General features: G+C 36.7%; 1 protein-coding gene across 2 annotated transcripts in view; it reads left to right on the top strand.

The window, feature by feature from the left end:
- The first annotated feature begins 1602 nt into the window (after positions 1 to 1602).
- Positions 1603 to 18444, top strand: part of LOC105448325 (BMP-binding endothelial regulator protein) — a 77176-nt gene continuing 60334 nt past the window's right edge. Inside the window, exon 1 of one of the 2 annotated variants that reach the window (XM_011686829.1) lies at positions 1603 to 1841. The gene's annotated coding sequence lies outside the window, so the exon portion shown is untranslated. Of the gene's footprint in view, positions 1842 to 6089; positions 6159 to 18444 lie in introns of those variants that run through there. The other variant, XM_011686830.1, reaches the window with a different exon arrangement.

Here is an 18444-nt window from a genome sequence, read left to right as displayed (position 1 = left end):
GTAATAATATTTGCAGTACATAGCTTATATACTGCAAAATATAAATGCTAAATGCGCTGTAGATGTGCATGTGGCAGTGCCACATTGCAGAAACAATTACAAATCAAATTTTCGCGCGTAGCTATTAAAAACGTAGCTCTGCTAAATGTGTGCTAAATGTGTGCACGATAAGACGAAAGATATTTTAGGTACGCATACCATCTTTTTAGCTGCCTGTACTAATATATGCTTTTAATTTCAGTTATTAAATTTTTTTGTCACAATGAGTGTTTTTTATCTGTACTAGTACATAACAAGCGTGCGCTTCGCGCGCGCTGCGTATTGAATCCCATACATCTTCCAATAACATTTATACCAATTTACATTTTAATTAAACAAATTTTAACAATTTTTGATAAAAAATTCATTTTCAAAAAAAATGACGCTTTTCGCGCGATGCGTATTAAATTCCATACATCTTCCAGTAATATTTTAATTAAACAAATTTTAACAATTTTCAAAAAAATGACGTTTTAATTGGCCATTTTAAATCGGCCATTTTTAAATAAAATTACGATTTTTTAAAAAATAGCCACATAATTCATCTTTAAGATGAGCCCAGAAAGAAGTTTATATCTTTATTTTTCTGGAAGATATGAATTTTTAAACATAGGGGAAAAGAGGCTTCAACGCAAGTAACACGGCAATTTTAAGATATGAATAGCCAGAACTTAGCAATAACTCTAAGACGGTAGCTCTTATAGCTAATTGTAAGTTTGATTTAGCTATTGAAATTTAGCTACTATTACTAAGTCATTTTTTTTTGCACCTGCGACAATCACCTCTATTCGCGCGTACCGCGGATCTCGCGTCGCACGTGCACGCGCTCTCCCGCTCACTCCGACCTCCCTCGGCGCCCAATTCCTCCTCCGGTCTCTCGGTCTCTACAGCTCTATACTCTCTCGCGAGGAAGACCACTCTCCGCTCCGGCCCTCCGTCGTCGCGCCGCGGCCCGCGGCCCGCGGCCGCCGCCGTCGCCGCCGCGACGTCCTCCTTCTCCTGCTCCGCGGCCGCTGCCACCACCACCACCACAACCACTGCTACTCTACCACCGCCAGCGCGCTTACGTCTTCCCTCCTTTCCTTCAGTCTTTTTCTCTCTCTTGGTGACCGCGCGCGATCTTTGTTACTCCGCGCGCGGACACGGTGGTGGAAGTTCGCAACGGAACTTCAGTGCAGCTGCGAGCCGCGACGAGCAGCTGACGCGGAATCATTGAGGTCTGGTATATAGTGGAGTAGCTCCGCGCCGCATATATATACGCGTGTGTGACACGACGCACGACAGGTCAGGTCAGACGGTGCGCGCGGCGGACGCACGCACGCACACGCGGTTCTGGACCACACGCCGCTTGCAGCCGCTTAGCCGCAGCTAGTCCGGGCCGTCCGAGTCCCGTGGGGGGACCAGGACCCCAGGACCAGGAGATTCGCGCGTGCCTTCGCGTACCCGCGCGGCGCCGCAAATGAGCTCGCGCCGCGAGTGCGCGCGCGAGGGAAACGCTCCTGCTGCTGCCGCCGCCGCCGCCGCCGCCGGTCGCGGCCGCGGCCGCATCTCATTGTCAGTCGCGAACAGTGCGGTGTGTCGTCGCCGTCGTCGTCATCGCCGTCATCATCATCATCAGCGTTACGCGATACCGCGCCGAGGTGCGTCGCCGGCTGTTGTGCTCCACGACGCTCGCGACGACGACCGAGACTCCGGCCGAGACTGCGGCAGTAGTTGAGGAGGGAACCTGTGAAAAGAGCCACCGCCAAACGCAAGGCGACAAGTGTACGCGCGCGGGCGCGTTGACGAGAGAATACTCGCAGGTGAGTGTAAGAGATCGCCTTGTCGCGGTTCGCCGGGGGGGTATCCACGTCTCGCCGAGAACGAGATCCTCGACGGTATATACCTTGGCCGGACTATGCGATACGCGCGGAGTACGGACTGACGGACAACCCGACGGGAAGGAAACTGATTGTATTTCAGGAAAAATCGCCTACACTTAGTCAGACAGAGATAAAAGTCTGTGGCAAAATATATAATAAAGTATACATCTTGGCACATTTAGCTTTTGCAATGAAAAATAAAGGGAAAACGGACAGAAAGGAAGCAAAGAGGGAATATAATTGTAGTAATATAAAAAAAAACTTTATAATACGTGCTCTGGGATGACATAGATACTCCTAAGAGCAATAAGATAAGTCATATAAACAATTAATAATTATAAGTCATTGAAAATGTTGAGTTCACGAAAAAAAAATGACGATTCTTAACTATGTCATGGTCATCGCTTTTGGTAAATTCTATATTTCAAAAATAAGTTGACTTTCTCCGTTGACATTTAATAAGAAATTAAAGAGTTGACATTTAGAATTGAGTGCTAATCGGTATATTCGAAGAAATTTTCTATAAATCAAATTGTGTAACACACTCTGGAAGGAGATCCCTCGCGATGTTTCCAGTGCGTGCGACATATAGGGATAATTAAAGCGCGATCTTCGCGATGTGGAAAAGGAAGGGAGGGATGGAATGACGGGACATCGAGAATGCGGATTATATACGGCGTGATGGATGGATCAGGTTGAAGCGAGCGGATTTTTAGTACGTGATATCACCCGCGGAGGAAAGCGAGCCGCGTAGCGTAAGCTGACCGCCGCGAGAGTTGCCCGGACTTCATCGGTATATAGAGACACGTGCGAAGGCGCGACACGTGATTCCCGTTCGGCGTTAGTGATTCTCTAATTCGTCGAGATCTCGATTTTGTATTCGCCCATTTCACCCGGCTAACGGCAACTGCCCGCTTCTAGGACATGCGTTTTTATTAGACATTTATTGCCAAGTATATTTATTGTCGCTTAAGAGAGAAAAAGGAAGAGAAAAATATAGAGATAGAGAGATCGTTCTTTTTTTACTTCTCGATTCTCGAGAACGATATTTGATACAGTCGGAACATAAAAATTGAACGAACGCCACGAAATTTAATATATTTTACGTTAAACGACGAGGTGCCGTGACTTTATTCACCTCACGGATACGAGTGCAAAATAGTGCCGCCGGCTTAATCGAATTTCAAGCTCGTGAGTCATCGTTTAGCGAAATGCGGGATGACAGTATCATTCTCGGTCTTTGTTTACGTCAATCGTGTTCGGCATACCATCTCGATGAGGCTTACGATCGAAAACGACAATTTTTGCGAAATCATGGGGACCGCGAGAGCGAGGAGAGCGGAGAACGGAGTTTCGCGCCGCAGAGTCGTCGAACGTCAGCTGCTCGATCGGACTCGCAACGCGTCGCGCGCGGGCGGGTCGCGCCCGCTTACTCGATTGATCGATTGCGCGCGCGTAACCGCGGGAGCGCGCTTTCAAAAATGATTGTCGCCAAAGAGTCGGCCTGGCGAAATGTTCGAGTGTTGTTGCGTGGGCGCGAGTGGAGAAAAAAAAAAGAACACGTGATTTCAACGAAATCAATCGGTCATCCGCGACATTGCGATTTCTATCGATGTAATTGACTTTCATGACACGTCAAATCGCTTTGCAGACATCGGAATATCTTATTCCTTTGTCTAGGAGTACCTAGTAACAAATTTACGAAAGATAACCACGACGTTAACCGAATCTCCTCCAAAAAAATTAATGTCATTTCTTTCTCCGATAACTATTGTAGAAATCTATATATATGTATATATATATATAATATTAAGCTTTCTATAAAGGCAAAGCGAACAATAAATGAAAAAAAAATTTTATCGAATGCAATTAGCCGATTATCCGATTGAATCTATCAAGCCACGTGAGAGATTACTGGTTTAATCGTTTATCCGATCAATGGGAACGGGCCGATTAATCGATCAAGGCATAAACCACCGAGACTCAATCGATTAATCAAACGAAACCGATAAACGGATAACAATTTAATCGATAAATCTCACGCGGCCGCTTTCGATCGTTTAAATCGAGTAATGCAGAACACATAATGAAATGATTTTGAAACGAGTTATTTGGTTTGAATAATTATTAAAATAGCACACACGCAGCAATTTGAAGGAAATTAGGAGATATTATAATCGTGTAATAAAAGAATAGTAATAAAAGTCACTTAAATAATATTTTATTTATTTAGAGCAAGATAACAAAATATTATTTTAAGAACTATTTAAATAAGAATTAAAGATACTACACTTTTAACGTTTGTAATATAACAAAGAGAGAGTTTACAAAAAACAAGTTAGAAGCCATTTGATCTTTCATAAATTTAATTCTACATCAACTTAAATTAACTTTAATCATAATCAATTAGAATATCAGTCACATCACTTACTTTGTAAATTCACATTGCATATTTTTTATTATAAAAAATATTGCAATGTGAAAAATGCAATGTAGTTTTGAATTACTTAATTAATTAACATTGGACAAAAAATCGCCCCAGTTTATTTTAATTCGATTTTAATAATAGAGATATCAACATTCCTTATTCATTAATAAGAATAAAGGGACTAAGCAAATAAATTATTACGGAAATAAAGAAAAAAAACTGATGAAAGACGAAATATTTCATCAGTATAAAGATATAATTATTGAAAAATCAAAAACTTCAAAATTTCATTCTTTATGCAAGAAATAAAATATTAATCTGAAAAATAGAAATCAAATAATTACTGTATTTCTAGCGTTAAAACTAAAAACAATTTCAAAGTGCTGTGAGATAACAATGGTACTTCTCTTAACAACATTTTTCGGATTTATAAGAAGAAGCAGTGAAGAAGCGCGGTGCCAATTTGACGGAGTACCCATAGGGTAATTCCGGTATATACGCCGCACCTATTAAAAACTTAATTTATCAGGTATTATTAAATTATGGTTAAGGTAAACGAACTATACCAGTAAAAACTGTAGATTGTCTACTACTATGAAAAAAATATTAGGAATCTAAAATATTTATTTTTTATATTTAAAAAAAATTCTTTAAACCCTTGCATTTTTGTCGTATAAAAATATGGGTGGATTACACGGCTACTCACGGGTAAAATGAATAATAATTCAAAAAATATACAAATAATCTAAAGAGCTAAGCACCTGTATTTTGCTATACTCTATCCTTTACAATTCCTCTACACTTATGTACCACGAAATAACCACGAAGCCTTTTATATTCCCTACAATAATCATTTTAAGTAGATTATAACTTATGGTTGCGCTACTTATTACAGTGATAAATCGATTCAACTTACAATAATTTTGTAAATATTAACAGTAAAAAAACTGAAATCATAACACAATACTAATATATAACATAAAGGTATATAACAGGTGCGAGAAAATTACTTTCACTTCTTCTATTTTTTTTGTCTTCTGCGACATAAGGTAAACGTACCAGTGGCTGAACATGTATGTATATCTGAACACGTACACAAAATTTATTAATCTCAAATACTTTTTTTATTATAATATCAAAATTTAATAGTAAAAATATTTAAAGATTACAATTAAATTATAATATTATGAAAAAAATCATTTAAAAATAAATTTTTGTGTACATGTTATATAGATACACGTTCAGTCACTGATACGTTTACCTTAAATCCTCGCGCGGCGTATACATACCGGAATTACCCTACAGCTTCCGATTATCCGTGTGTACAGCTCGCGACGATTTGCGAAGGTGATGCAATTATTGCCGAGCAATATTTTTTTCGGCGATTTATAAGATGCCGGCGCGGCGGATGCTGATGGAGCACGTCTTACAAGTGTAGGCCCGCGCGATATCGACTCAATCCCATCCCTATACGGCCTACACATATACAGTATAATATATATACACGCGCACGCATACACGCATCATCACACGCGTATATGCATATCGGGCCCTTCCTCGCCACCAGCACGCACCTGTTACGTTGTGTTGTCGTTCCGCGGTGCAGCGGCGTGGCTGCACGCGACAGCTCGTGCCACTTACTTCCAGTTACCTCTCGGCAGTGCGAACCATCGGCCCGCCGCCGCGGCCGTCGGGCGTCGCGTCGCTATTTCCTCGCGCTGCGCGCGCTGTATCGACGCTGTCGCAAAACCTGCCACTCGCGATCTCTGAGACATGGGGAAAGATTGATCGTCCACGCTGTTCGCGATCGGGTAGTACCCCCCGACCAGGTAGAGTAGCAGCAATGTAATAGAATAAATTAGCGCGGTGCGTGGTGCGCGCGTGACTATTTGCGCGCGAAACTAAAACGACCGAGCAGTCGTTCGGTCGAGTGACGGCAGGTAGAAGGACGAACGCGAGATACACCTTGAAAATGCGAACTTTATTAATTCGTCATTTCCTTCCATCCCGAAGTCGCGGATCGACATTGCTTTTACTTCAGATTCATGACGAGATCAGTTTTATTACGGATTCCAGGAGTGTCGGTCTTTTGAAGTGGAGAAAGAATACACATTATATTAAGTATATCAAAAATAGTACTGATATAATTTTATTTATTCTTTTTACATTTGTTTAGTTTAAACCTTTGACACCAAGCCACTACCGTGTCTCCTGATTTTATGTACACGGAAAGAACGATTTTGTTGAAAGGTCTAAAAATTTTGCTAAAAGCAGATCTGAAAATAATTGTTTATTGAATCATCAAAATAATTTGTTAGAATGTTGAAACTGATAAGCTATAATACGTTATTACTGATATTGACTATAAAACGTTTTGATATTCTAGCAATTATTTTGTCTTTCGTACAAAATTATTTTGATGATTGAACGAAAATTATTTTCAGATTTGAATTCAGCAAAATTGTTCTTTCCGCGTGTATAAAATATTTCAGAAAAAATTTCTAAAGTATATAAAATTTTTCTGAAATTACACGAGCTTTCCTTAAGCGTACGAAAAACCAGTTCGGAGTAAGCGACGATATTCGTATTGACCCAAAGTGCTCGTAACGAATTTAAGAAATTAAAATTTTATATGAGAAAATAACGAAAATAAGAATTATAATGCGCTTCATCTTCCTAACGGTAAGTGACGTTGACCCGGTAAAGGATTTACCGCGTTCTCTTTATATACGTTCCCTTTAAATACGGTGTTATTAAAAGTAAAGATTGCGGGAAGATTGATCGTAATGTTTCAATATGATACACAAAATTGATAATGAAATATTCCCAAGTAGAAATATGATAAAATCTGATAACTAATTAGCAAATAAGGACAACAGAGACCTGTTCGCTTCTGTTACACTCTCTTACAAATAAAGCAAAAGGAAGCTAGATTCTGATCCTACTTGAATATATAACAGATACACGAAAACGATTCCAGAGATACGTATTATGGAACCGTTCGGAATGGATTCCGCAATCGGAATTGCTCAATCATTCTTTAGATTTTCTGTGGTACTTTTTTTTTAGGGAGAACGGAATAACGTCGATCTCGGAATCCATTCCGGGTCCACAGTTTCCATAATACGTGCCCCGCACTCATGAAAGTACGTTTAAGATAAGCAACGTAAGTTGATTCTCGCATAACGATAGAGACGAGAGGGAATCCTCGCTGTGATTATACCGGATTTAATGACTGAGGAACACGGGTTCGGAGGCACAATCGAGAAGGAAAAGAGATCGCGATCTCCCGAGGACGATCTCGCGAGAGCGAGCGGCTTCTTCCTCGGAGGCCTCGCAGGATCGAGCGAGCCGAGGAGCACTTTACTCCGGTAAAGCCGCGCGAGCGAGCGTGCGAGGTCGAAGCCTTCCCTCTCTCGCTCTCGCCGTCCGGCTCTCTTAGTCTCTTCCTCCGGCTTGCACGAGAGGAACCTGCCGTTCTGTCTCCCCATCTCTCTCTCTCTCCCCGCGCCTTTCGATTTACACACGGTTTCTCTCTCCGCCTTAATCGCGCGCACGTCTCTCTCCGCGAGTGTGCACGAATGCGCGCTTTTGTGCAACGAAGAAAGGATCTACGGCGACTTTGACCGGATTTTTCGGACAAACGAAGAGAAAATGCCGAGATATGAGAGATACGATAATCGATTCGGCAAAAGTATTTGCTCGTGTTCGAAGAAGCGAAGTGCAACACTATAATTACCTAATACACTTTTTACACAGAGAAAACGATTTCTTTGGATTTAATAAATGTTATTGTATTCAAACAAATTTGTTATTTAGAATGGTCCAAGCAAACCAATGTTTTAATCAATAAGTACGATTCTTTGAATTTGAAACAATGCATATCTTTGTCTTAAATAAATTGCATAGAACAACGTATGTGAAAAGATTTGCTATTTTCACATAAATAAATTATTATTTGTTTCTTTGTTCGTATTTATTATAATCAAATAATACATGATTTGGTTGAAAGATATTACTTCAAATAAATATAGTGTTACTTCCGTCAAATATATAGCAGAAGTTTTTTGAACGAAACAACTAAATTTTTATTCAAATAAACAATGTTTCGTATATAAACATGTTGTTTCAATGAAACAAATATCAGTCGAATAAATAGGAATTCTAAATCTAAAGAAACCTTTTTCTCTGGGTTGCGAAATTAAGTTTTATTTTATGTGGAATGCATTTGTTAACGTTTGGAACACAAACGTCACAGCGACGTAAAAGTCGGTGAAATCAAAGTTGCTCTGCTTTCAGTGTCTCAAATTTCTCTATCTCGTATACCGACGTCCTTTATAAACAAGATTAATGGAATACAGAAAAAGAAAATCAAACTACAATATTGACATATGATACATTTCATAGTTTTTGTGCGTAATTTTCCCTGTATAAGCTTGGTAAATAAAATTGTTGATTACCTGACATCTGTTAATAACGCTTCTAAATTTTTCTATAATTTTTCCAAAAAATGGGAACAATCAGGCATGCATAGATCGTGATTGTTTTGCTACATTTTATTATCCGAAACCGCGTCATTATATTTTGAATTCGTTTTGCTCGATTTGCCAATATCGCAAATTATGTATGTATACGTCAGTGACTTTGTCGACAAGCAACCGGATGCACTTAAGAGCCAAGCAAGAAGCACGAGAAATTACGAGGTTGATGTTCATAAATCCGGACACTGCGATGTAAAAAGGAAACAGACCGTTGTCGTTGACCCTTCATTGCACCGTTCATATTCCACGTCTCCCCGCGTAATTAACTCTTTTTGTAAAATTATGTCGCGGCAAATCGTAATGATAGCTAATAGATACATTAATATTGCTGATTAATATCATAATGTATTTGTAAATATACTTAAGTATAATTGATCTTTTAAATCATGAGATACACATGAATTATAAGAAGAGACATAGCAAGATCGGATAAAAAATGATATAAAAATTATACTGGAAAAGAGTTGACTACAAATAGATATTTTCAAGGATTAACAAATATTCCTACAAAGAGGAAATTTAGAATGTTTTTTTCTATTATAGTTCAGAATATTTTTTTTTATATCTAACAAAGTATATTGATCTTTTAAATCATGAAATACACATGAATTATAAGAAGAGACAAGATCGGATAAAAAATGATATAAAAATTATACTGGAAAAGAGTTGACCACAAATAGATTTTCAAGGATTAACAAATATTCCTACAAAGAAGAAATTTAGAATGTTTTTTTTTAATTATATTTCAAAATATTTTCTTTAGCATTTAGCCGGAGATTGATTTTCACTTTCCAATTTAAGCTATAGCGTTTGAAAGGTTACTGTATCATAATTGTGGCGCGATGAAGGAAGGAAGAATTCTCTTTAAATTGAAGTGCAAAATACAATTTCTTTTAAATTGACGCAGAAGATTAGCAAGTAATTCGATACGTGGTATGTGTCTCCATATCTATACCGTTGATATTCCGATCGGTCAAGGGCCTCGCTGTCACACGTCAGCTCGCATATATATTGGACATTTGCATTTTAATCTAAACTTCAATTAAGCAGTAGCGAGAGAGTCCTATACCTTGAGGCAAGGCGATCCACGTCGTCAAGCTATTGTTGCGCGCTGAAATTCGTGCGGCTTATCCTGAATCTTTTATTTCGCATCTGCCGTGTATACAGCTTTCGATTTGATCCCCATTGTCATCACTTTCGACGACTGTGTAACTGTTTTAACGGTATCCCGCTGATGATTGTCAACGAGAGATCACGAAACTGTTGAAGTCTAACTGAGTTCGGAAAACGATTTATTTTGCTAATCATTAATTTCTAATTTGCTTGTTTTTAACGGCGGTATTTTAGATAACTCCATTGAGAGAAATATACTATTTATATAATTCCGATTGCTTTCATATTTGTTCTAACACTGAGAGAAAAATATATTTGGAATAACCATAATTTAACTATAATTTGTAGTGAATTTTGGGGACAACTATAAAATTATAATCAATTTAACCATGCAACTTATAGCTGCTTTAACAATGCATTATGGTTATACATTATGATTGTAAAATTATTACTTTTTTGTTTACTTATTTTTTAGTTATTATTACAATATAAATAGCAAGCGAATGTTAAGAAAATAGTTATACTTACTATAATTGCAGTTTACTACATAAATATATTTGTTTCATTTGTCTCATGCATATTTTGATATTTTACTATATTAATATTAGAAATTATTATAATTTATAGTAAAATTTGTTTACATTTGGTAGAATTATATATATACATAAGTTCATTATTACTAACATTATAGTAATAATAACTATAAAAATAGTGCTCCTAACAATAATTTTTTTACCATGCAATTATAGTCACCACAAATACAAAATATTTCATGAAATTTTAAAACCAAATTATGTTTGTGTTTTCAGTATATAATAGTTATTATTACTCTCCTTGACTCTTATTAGTTTCAGCGTCAATTTTGTTAATTTTTATTAGTAGTTTTTTTATTATTATTTTATGTTAGGTATTTCTCAAGCATCTGACGTCAATCATCGTCGCGGAGACGGAGCGACGCGCCGCGTTAATTCCACTTTTCGATTTCATAAACGAATTCTTATATTCGAACTTTCTCGGCTTGATTAAATCTGTATAACGCACGTCGTCTCATCTCCGTCCTTGTCCATAGTCTCGTGTTGCCCGCGTTGAATGGGCAACGGATAATAATCGAGTACCGCTTCGAAAATTAAGTCCCGCCTTCTCGCGACGAAGTGGATTACGCGTTGCGAGACCTGGGAGATTGAATTTCGCAAGAATTAATGACGTCTAAAAGTAAATTGAACTTCCTCACAACCGCATCGCATCGCGCCGCGTCGTAGAAAATTTAGAGACGCTCCGCGTCTTGCACGATAAATTTTCATATATCCATTTTAATATATCCACGCGCAGGGTGTGAATATGTACCGCCGCGTCATGTAACGTTTAATTGAAATTCCTCCGACAGTTACCGCGAGTGCCTCTCGTGCGAAATCGCGCAATTAATTGACAATTGAAACGAGCTAGCCGAAGGAGGTAATGTCAGATTTTTTTTTAGAATCAAAGAGCCCTCGATCGTTAGAATGATAAATAATTAAAAAATAAAGATTCAAGTTGTATCGCAATTAATAAAACGCGGCAGTGAACATTACTCCGATTATTTCTCATGAATTTTTCGGCGAGCGAGATATCTTCCTCCGTAATTGCCGTCGCGAGCGTGAATTTAATTTAAATAAATGACCGAAGGTGCAGCTTAAAGATGCAATCGCTCCAAGTTGTAATTCGGGCGAGCGCGGATATTTACTTTCATTGCCCCGATAAAATCGTTTCAATCAAAATCCATTAAAGTAATCGTCTTAATATTCATTTGCTTTCCCCCAATCGTTTTATTATATACCCAGACGGCGGAGTAAGACAGAGAGAGAGAGAGAGAGAGAGAGAGAGAGAGAGAAGAAGGAAAAAGAAAAGGGAGCGAAGGAAGGCAACGCGGACATAAGGTCGAATTCTTATTCGTGCACCGAACCCCTGACTCACCGACCGCCAGATGCATTCTTATACGACGGCGAAACGATCGAAAGTATTATCCTCCGCTTTAAATCAGAGATAAGCGAGACTCGGCTCGTCCATTAAGGGCGAAGGATGCCCAAGATATTATTTAGTCGAGCGTGGAAGGCCGCGATAACGGATGCACGTGTAATGTGCTCTGTGCCCACACTGTGTTGGCGGCCTAAATACTCGAATCTCGAGTTGTTCATAGAGGATATAGAGACTTAGGTTCAAGTTTATCGATTTTTTTGTGTTTATCGAAAATACAATCATGTCGTCTGATCGCAATAAAAACAAATTTCGCTTGAAACAATAAATCTCTAATTATAATTTTATAATGAATTTTCTATAATTATATTTAAAAAAAATATATATATACATTTATAATTTCAAATAAAATAAGATTCAAAGTAATTTTTATGTTAAAAGAGATAGAAAGTAAAGTTTGTATATTCTACTACTTCAACATTTTAGGGATATGTTAAAAAACAAAGTTCAAAGTTGTGTTCGCATGAATACAAACGGGCTTCCGCAGCGTTGCCTATCTAAAGTATTTCTTTTTCAAGTAATGTGAAGTTATATCTTCCCGGAATTTTACACTTTAGAGACGTAGGTTCAAGTTTATCGATTTTTTTTGTGTTTATGAAAAACACAATCATGTTGTCTGATGGCAATAAAAACGAATTTTGCTTGAAACATTAAATCTTAAATTATAATTTTATAACGGATTTTCTATGATTATATTAAAAATATATATGTATGTATATATAATTTCAAATAAAATAGGATTCGAAGTAATTTTTATGTTAAAAGAGATAAAAAGTAAAGTTTATATACTCTACTGTACTTCTACACTTTAGGGATATAAGTAGTTAAAAAACAAAGTTCAAAGTTGTGTCCACATGAATTATACAAACGGGCTTCCGCAGCGCGTTGCCTATCTAGAGTAGTTCTTTTCAAGTAATGTGAAGTTATATCTTCCCGGAATTTTTCCCGACGAAACATCAACTCTAAAGTCCTCAGGTTTTTCGACTGAATTCTTTCATAAATATTCATAGTAGTCGAGTGAGATGGATTTAAATTGCATCAACCGCTCGGCGAGCGATAGTCATCGTCTAAAATTAGTCGCTGCCTTATCAGTGGTGCCTAAAAATTTACGACGGGACGATAAGTTGTGAATAAAGTAAGTCATTTGCACGAATATAGATTGGAATCGTATACGTATAAGTGTGTGTACGATTCGCCGAAGGATTAGTGGCTAAATTTTACAAACTATATCATTCCTACACAAATTCCACGTTCGCGCGTTCGCATTTCCAACATTTTTCTGCCGTGTGTAACCGCGTACGCGGTCATGCTTTACGAGTTTTATTTCTACTATTCAGTGCCGATCCTTAGCAGCGCGGTGATTCGCGCCCCCGGATCACGTCTCCAGGAATTCTTGCGAATGAGATATCGGCCGGTGAGAAAAATATATGCTTCTCACTCGCGTCGCGTGTGTAACTCAGGTAGCTTTTCCCTAATTTGTTGATAGCATTACGAGAATTTTCATTGCTTAATCGAATTAAAATAAAGCAAATATCGCAAAAAATGGAAATTCGCAAAGCAAATTGGCAAATAGAACGGGGCGCAACGATCTTTCAATAATAAAAGATTATGGAATCATTAAATTTCATAAATAATTGTACTGAAATAATAAAATAATGATAGGTTCAATAAAGTGACAAAATAAAAATAAATAAATGTGAGCTATGAGCCAGAGCTGGGTATTTAATGCTCTAAGATTAAAGTTAAAGTACATTAAAAAATATAATCGATAACACAGACGTTTCGACCTACATCAGGTCATCATCAATGTTACAAATTAAAATTTTAAATGGAATCGGTTAGTCGTTTAATATAAAGAATCTGTTCATTGTTGAATGTTGTAACAATACCAAAAACAAAGATTCAAACGTAGATTCTCAGATAATCGCAATGAACAGTCATCGTGAAGAAAAAACGTCTGTGTTATTGATTAAGTGTTATTTTTTAATGTACTTTAACTAATCTTATTGTTAAAGCATTAAATGCCCAGTTCAACTGTAGTGAATATATGTAAGAAAAGAGGGGGGGGGGGAATAGTGACAGATTTTTTCCTTTCTCCTACAACCTAATTTCAAGTTTATAAAATATGATTTTTCACTAAAAGAGTGTTTTTGACTTTCAAATATACAAAAAACTTAATTGGAGTTTCCATAAGTCATGTATACGGGCTAGATTTTCATAAAAACTGAAACCTACATTTGTCACTATTTGCCTCACCCTATGGATAAATAGGACTATGGATAAATGGGACAATTACAAAATACATAATTCTTAGCTTCTAATTGATTTTTCTTTTGACATTTTGATTAGATAAGGTAATTGATATTAATTTCTATACTCTATCATATATAAATTTTTATTTATTGATAAATAATTGTAACATTATTTGCTATTTCTTATTGAAAATCATATTTATTTTGGATCTTGCCTTGTAACTAATCTTAAATTATCCCAAATGAATTAGAAAAATCATGTTCAAATATTAAAAAAGCTTTTTGACTTGTCATTATTTATCCAACTAAAAATTGTCATTATTTGCCCCAGGAGCTACTTTTTCCTTTTCCTAAAACTGTACTGAGAAAAATAAAATTAATATACAAGCATAGGAATTATATCTATTCTAGGAAAAAGGTACCGTATAATATAAAATGGGTTAGATTTCATTCAACGATTTAACAATTAAGAAAATATAACTTCAAATATCAAAAAAAATCCAGGTTTTACCTTATTTTCACGAATGCAAAATTTTAAACTTCTCCGCTAGCTATATTTGGCTTTTGATTTCTACGGCTTTTTCAGAAGATGATTAGATGCTTGAGAACTGTCTTTCTATTAACGAGTAGTAGTAAAATAAAATTTTACCGGGAAAGAGGAGAAATTTAAAGTGACACTATTTGCCCCCTATCAGTCCTCTCACTATTTGCCTCCCCCTCCCCTCTTCCCTTATCTATAATAAATATTTTTAAAAAGTCATCTCTGCTATCCAATCAATCAAGATCTTTCTCAAGCGAAGATAGATTGAAATCGTTTGAGATCCTTTTCTCCGAATAGCGAATAGCGTGAGAAAGTCTAAACGCCATTGTTACACGATTATATCGCGATCGTAATCGGACTGGCGAGAAGTCAAGGAAAAATTCCGTGCATCGGCAAGTGACCAACGCGCTGCAACCGCGGCCAGTATGATTATACGATTGCAAAAACGACGTCGCGAGTTTCTCGCTCGCGATACCGCACGCAACGCAGAGCGACTCCCATTCATTCGCGATTCCGCGGCGAGTGCATGCAGAGGTGGCAACGTGAGAATCTCAGATATTAATGTCGCGGAGGCGCAATCAGAATTATCGCGCACCACACAAACGTACTCCCGTCGCTTTGTATATCTTTCGCATCGCCACCACCGTGACAGAATTCTTTTGCGCAATGCTCACATTTGCACGAACGCGTCCCGTCGCCGCGCCGCCGCGTTTCGTTCGCCGATTAAAGCTCGCCGGTCTCTCCAACATCTATCTGATGATCTATTTTTACCAATTCTATAGATTAACTTTAATCTCGGTTTATTTTATTCCTTCTTCTTCCTCTTCACGTGCCGCATACACTTGTCAGCGTATAGGCGATCTCTTTTATTGGGTCACCCGGAAAGTTCTGCGGTTTTCACTCACGGGAACGAGTGGTTATATACGATATTTTTTGCAATTTATAATTTCTCTGCCAATTATTGTACTCTATAACGAGGATTTTCATCATCCATAATGCGGGAACGTCCAGATCGCGCCTCGTCTTAGCGAGAATAAAACCTTATTGAAATTTCACAAACCACCTCTAAACTGTATCATCAGAAACCTTGAAGAGTAACTTGTCCTTAAACATTACTTTATACAACATTATACATTACTTTAACAATACGCCTCACACGCGTTCTTGCCTTCTGAAGTAGAAACGCATAATATTTCAAAAATGTTATTTCTAATTCTACATCTTTAGGGCACTATAGGGTCGAATATACTAGACATATCCCATTGATGAATAGATATGAATGAATGCATTGTTTAAATAAAAGATTGTTTTTTTTTATCAAAAACCCGAATTGCGCTTCCTCACTCGGTATTAGGGCAAAATTCAAACTGGTTTTTGCAGAAAACCGCGGAATTTTCCAGATAACCCAATACATATATTCGCAAATATATGGGACCTACAGTTTTTTTAACAGCGGTTCCGAAAGGCCTATTAGAAGAGATTTTCTCGGACAGTGTTATTCTCGGTGATTTGCCTTTGCCTTTGCCGAAAAGCCACGATCGTTTCCATAATCAATTAAAATCGATTTAGGATTACATTATTCCGAGTGGATTTGCACTTGGGTCTTTGGCACAAAAAATCGACGCAAAGCTTCTAGCTAATTTTTTATTTTTTAGCTTTTTTTAATTCTTAGAATTAGAAAAAGATAAAAAGTATAAGTATAAAACCAAGATTAAAATTAATCTTACATTGGTAAAAACGGACATTATAGTTTAATTTTGATTAATTTAGTTAACGTCGTATCTTTATTTTCGGTTTTATGCAAAAAAAAATAATTAGTCTTATAAATTATCTTATAAATCAGGATAAACATTCTCATATATAAATAAAAGAATATTTTTACAACGTTTATATTAACGTATGTGCATTTAGTAAATATAAACTAATTAGAGACAAACTACTAAATTAGAGACAAACTTACTACATTTCGTGAATTAAATTGATTAACTCCATAGTTTTAACTAACGACATGTTGAATTAGTGGCAACCTGTAGGAATTATTAAAAATGATTCAAATTGAATAGAATTTGACATTATGAATTTAATAGTGCACGGAAAGAACAATTTTGCTGAAGCCAGATCTGAAAATAATTTTTGTTCAATAATCAAAATAATTTTGTGCGAGTCAAAATGATTGCTAGAATATCAAAACGTTTTATAGCAATGCTTATCAGTTTTAATATTCCAACAAATTATTTTGATAATTCAACAAAAAATTATTTTTAGATCTAGCTGGATTTGTATTTAGCAAAATTTTTAGAATTTTCAATAAAATTCTTTCCGTGTGTAGGAGATTTTTAAGCTTGAATGGAGAGCGTAAGTAATACTTGCATCAATACAAATTCAATGAAATCAAGATTAAAATCTTTTATAAGATTATAATATTCTTGCTCATACATGAGAATATTTATCTTGATTTAAGACTAATTTTTTTTCTATGTATGCTATACAATTTTCGTATCCCGGTTTATTTCAAGTCTATTCGTAGCTTCTAATATTTGCGTTGTCCAGGATTATTCATTATACTAACGTTTTTCTCATGAATAAGCATAGAAATGTGATTTCTGTGCGTATATTAGCATCGAAAAATTTGAATTCCTGAGAACTATACTTAGTAGTTTGAATTCCTGTTCTTTTGCGACATCTTATATATACACGGAAAGAACAATTTTGCTGAATCCAGACCTAAAAATAATTTTTGTTCAATAATCAAAATTATTTTGTGCGAAAGTCAAACTAATTGCTAGAATATTAAAACGTTTTATAGCAATACTTATCAGTTTTAACGTTCCAACAAATTATATTGATGATTCAACAAAAAAATTACTTTCAGATCTGTTTTTAGCAAAAATTTTACGTCTTTCAACAAAATCGTTCTTTCCGTGTACTTGGACAGGATTTTATTATACCATATACCATAATGCGTATTGTTACGTGAACAATGTAGCCAAGGAAGGCTCGTTTAATTTGGATGCGCGACAGTAAAGTTTAAATACGAATTCGAAAGAGACAAGCTTGTAAATAATTTATGTTGACATCATCTAAGGACACCGCTATAAAATACCGCGCGATTCTAAATCAAGCTCTTATTATGCGCGATGATGAATAAGAACCGTGGAGTTTTGCAAAAAGTGACATTGATGAGCTGTACGAGCAGTCGTGAGCACTCAAACGGTTCAAACATTGAAATTTCAATATTGATTCATCGACAGAGAGAAGCGATTCGAAGCTATATACGCGTTTCTATGTATGCATAAATTATTACGCGCACGGCGCAAAAAGGGGTCTTCGAAAAGCCGCCTCTTAATAACTTTCAATCATCCAAAAGGCGGGATAAATTTTGAAATTTGATAAACACTCTCGAAGAAAATAATTCCGCGGCACTTCTCACTCCTTTATATACAAATCTGGTGTCTGAAATTTAAGTTGGATTATATATAATACTTTCCAACGCGCGATCGGCTTGTGACTTTATAAGAAGGAAGAAAAAAAACATAGAGGCACGACTGCGATCGTAATGAATCAATGATCGTAACGAGCTGCAGCCGAGCTCGTACGTTTTTCCAGCGATGATTATTCATCAATTATCCTAAGTGCGCATTATTCCTATACGTATAAG

This window comes from Wasmannia auropunctata, unplaced genomic scaffold (genome assembly GCF_000956235.1).
Source record: "Wasmannia auropunctata unplaced genomic scaffold, wasmannia.A_1.0 LD336088.1, whole genome shotgun sequence".
Lineage (NCBI taxonomy): Eukaryota > Metazoa > Arthropoda > Insecta > Hymenoptera > Formicidae > Wasmannia > Wasmannia auropunctata.
Note: the sequence above shows the minus strand (reverse complement) of the source record. Positions and strands in the feature narration are given on the sequence as shown.